Raw genomic sequence first — 3,813 nt, 5'->3', positions numbered from 1 at the left:
TTTTCTATTTGTATAACTTTTTTTTAATGTATATAAAAACAGTCAGTATCAATAAATATCTATCTATCTTATAATGGCGTTAAATTTATAGTATTTCCCACTGCAGATCTGGACACTAGTGGTTTGCCTATAAGTGATACAATTTTCAACCTTTAGTGACACATTAGGCTGAGTTATTTATTTCTTGACTTTTTCTGTGACATCTAAAACTGCGTGAACCTAAAAATGCAAAGTATCAGATCCCAGCTGTTGCCTTTTGCCCAGTCCATGCTAGGATATGCTCCCGCCTCTTGTGATCCTTAGAGGGTGGAACTAGTGGGTGCTGATGTGTGGGTGTTGGATGGCAGGCTAATGTCTGTTCTTCAAGCTTCTCAAAGGCTTTCAGAGTGATTTTATTCATTGCCACTGGTATCTCTTACAAACAAAAAAGCAATCACTTATTAATTGCATTCCTAAAGCCTCTGAACACCCACACAGGTGATATAAGTTATTCTGGCTGATTAGACCTCTGATCAGGCTGACGTTGGGCTGGGGAGCTAAGATGAGAATACATTAGGCCATAAATCTTTTCTACCAACAACAATAAAAAAAAGCTGCGACTAGCAGATGCAACAAAGCTAAAAATGAACCTCAGGATGATGTCAATCAATGAGTCTATACACACCCACACTATCATTCTCATGGAGGCAGTGGACCCACAATGCATGAGTCCAGTAGGTGGAGTTCCAAAAATTTTATTTGGAGCACAAACAAAACTCACAGGCAACAGTTTCCATAATTGACCGGCAAGGGAAAGTTTAAAAACAGTTAAAGGTTAAAAAAAACACATGGAATTATAAAAACAGGGACACACTGAATACTGGAAAAGTTCAAAAGCTGACAATCCATCACAATATCCCACAAACAGGTGAGGTACAAGTAAACTTTAATATAAAAATACATAGGAGACAACGAGACACAAGTGCAACACATATGGCAGGGGAAAGGTAATTACACAGGCAGGAAAGCAGAAGACAGGAAGTAAAACAAGACATAACATGGGAGGTCAGAAAGACTATAAAATAAAAGAGGAAACTAAACATGAAACAAACTCACCATGAAAAACACAGAAGGAAGAAAACAGGAGGGGCCCTATTTTAACAATGAAACAAAGTAGCTTTGTGGGCTGATCTTGGGTGCTGTTGCTATAATACCAGCGGGATAAATGACTCTCGCGCCCGATGAAATTCTTAAATGGGTTGGTCTGAAGTAGCTACATTACTCATAGGTGTGATTTGGGTGTGACGTGAAACATACTTTCCGATATTTTGGGCGCACTCTAACTGAATCACGAGGTTATAAATGCATGGTGATAATTTTTCAATGCACTCTAACATTAGACGGAGATTAGCAGCTGCTCCGTTCATGGTCTTTCCTCTCTGCATTGCCAAGGCCCACAACATTGTCAAACCAATAGTGTAGTGTATTAGAGAATATGAAGTCAGAGGGAAATGCACTTACAGCCTCACACTCAGCACATCTCTCTGTGTAAGCCAAGCCGATTTCTTTCATGATTCTCTCCTGGCAGTTGTTCAGGTCCTTAGTCTTAGTCAACAGGATGCGGTCAGCCTTTGTGTCCTCACTGATGACATAGTGGGTCTTGCACACACCCTGTACTCCAGGCTAGTCCACAAAAATATAAACAGTTCAAGGAATGTGGCATTTTGTGGGTGGAACTCTGTGAAAATGAGATATTTGTACCTCTTGCAGCTCATAGACGTTCTGAGTCTTCTTGATATTTAGCTGGAAGATGTTGAGGATTCCTCTGTGGACATTCAGCACAGTTTCAGAGACGCCAGCCGGTGCAAACACTTTGCCGAAAACACCGTTTGAATACTCAAACTTGATGGGTGTTGAGAGCTGAGCAGCCAGGGCCGAGGTGAGCTTGGTGGCTGAGTTGAAAGCATCTTTGGGCCAGATGCCACTGTACTCAAAGATTTCCGGTTCCCCAAGCTGTAAGGAGGAGTGACAGTTTGAAAGAGTTGAACCCTTGATTGTTTCTAAGTCACATAGAAAATCATTATTCTAGTTCACGGACTAACCCTAACTGCAGTTATTCATGTTGTTTACCTTCAGCACCAAGGTGTTGGTATCTGCGGCAATGACATGAACTTTGCTGATGACTTTCACAATGGCGCGTGCCAGACCCTCCTCAGGAAGGCCGCCCATAATAAAGGCCTCATATTTGTAGATGTAGGTTTTTCCACTGGCAAACTTTGGAGCTACAATATAGATAAGAAAACAAATTACGGAATTAATTTGCATGTCAATAACATTTTGTAACTGAGAATCAAACACTATAAAATAACAACTTACCAAAGTTGGCCTGGTAACCTGCTACAAAATAGGAAAAAAATTGATTTTATGTCCTCAAGTGACAAAATATAATGATCAAAAACAATGGAATGGGAATTGATAATGTTTAAAAAGTGGATTGATATTAATAAGTTATTACTAAATGAAAATAAAACAATATCTATGTTGTTTGGTGGTGTCAGGGCTGGTTATGACATACAAATTAATTTACATGTCTTTGAAAGAGTAAATGAAACAAAATTCTTCTTGCAAGTGGTTATAGATAATAAACTGTTGGAAGCCACTTATAGCATATATCAAACTAGATGGTCTAAATCTGTTGCTATTCCTCTTTTTTCCAAATTGTATTTAACTGACAAGAAAATCAGAGGAATCATTGTCAATTTTCTGCTATAGCATTGTTGATACATCAGCATTACACTCTCAGCAAGTTCAGAAACATTTCTCTTAATAATTCATTTATTTTCTTATTTTTGTCCTAATAACACACATTATCAGTGGGAAATTGCTACCATACTCATTTAAATGAATATTATCTCATCCTACTAAAACCCAAATAGATTTTCTCTCATATGACACCTCACATATTTACTGTAAATAGATGAAATGCATGATAGTATTTTACTTGATGGTATCTTTTATTCATATTTAACCAGAAAAAATGTCACTACACATATATCTATATATCACACAATGTAATGTAAACCTTACATTCTATAAATGCCCACAGTTTTAGTTTTGAAGCATCCAATAATGTAAACTCACATACATTATTATGATTTAAAAAAAACATAATAGTTAAATAAAAAATGTAAAAATGCAATAATAAAAAGGTTTTCGTTGAGTTGTCTTCACCTTTGGGACTCTCTCGTATCCCTCGGGTCAAATTGACCCTTGACTTATTTGGGGTTTTAAAAACAATTGTTAAATAAAATTTTACTTCATAATCTATTAACAAATATTGTATTTATCTCACTTTCAAACAATTGAGATAGCATACATGTGTTGTGGGGGGTGCCCACGAGAGGGCGCACTAGGAGCACGAGGAACACGGAGAAGCCCACGGAGGGGCGCACTAGGAACGCGGAGAAGCCCACGGAGGGGCGCACTAGGAACGCGGAGAAGCCCACGGGAGGGCGCACTAGGGGCACGAGGAACACGGAGAAGCCCACGGAGGGGCGCACTAGGAACGCGGAGAAGCCCACGGGAGGGCGCACTAGGAGCACGAGGAACACGGAGAAGCCCACGGAGGGGCGCACTAGGAAGCTCGAGGAAGGGCCGGACCGGTTTGAACAGAGACTTAGACTGGACGGATTGGGACGGAACACACGGAGAAGACATAACTACAGACGGATCGGGTTTAGGGACCAATTTGGACGTGGACGGACGTGGACGACGTGACTACCAATGGGTTGGGCTTGGAGACGATTTCTGACGGGACAGACGCAGGGACAGGGA

This window comes from Etheostoma cragini, chromosome 9, assembly GCF_013103735.1.
Source record: "Etheostoma cragini isolate CJK2018 chromosome 9, CSU_Ecrag_1.0, whole genome shotgun sequence".
Lineage (NCBI taxonomy): Eukaryota > Metazoa > Chordata > Actinopteri > Perciformes > Percidae > Etheostoma > Etheostoma cragini.
The sequence above is the reverse complement of the archived record's forward strand: the minus strand, read 5'-3'. Positions refer to the sequence as shown.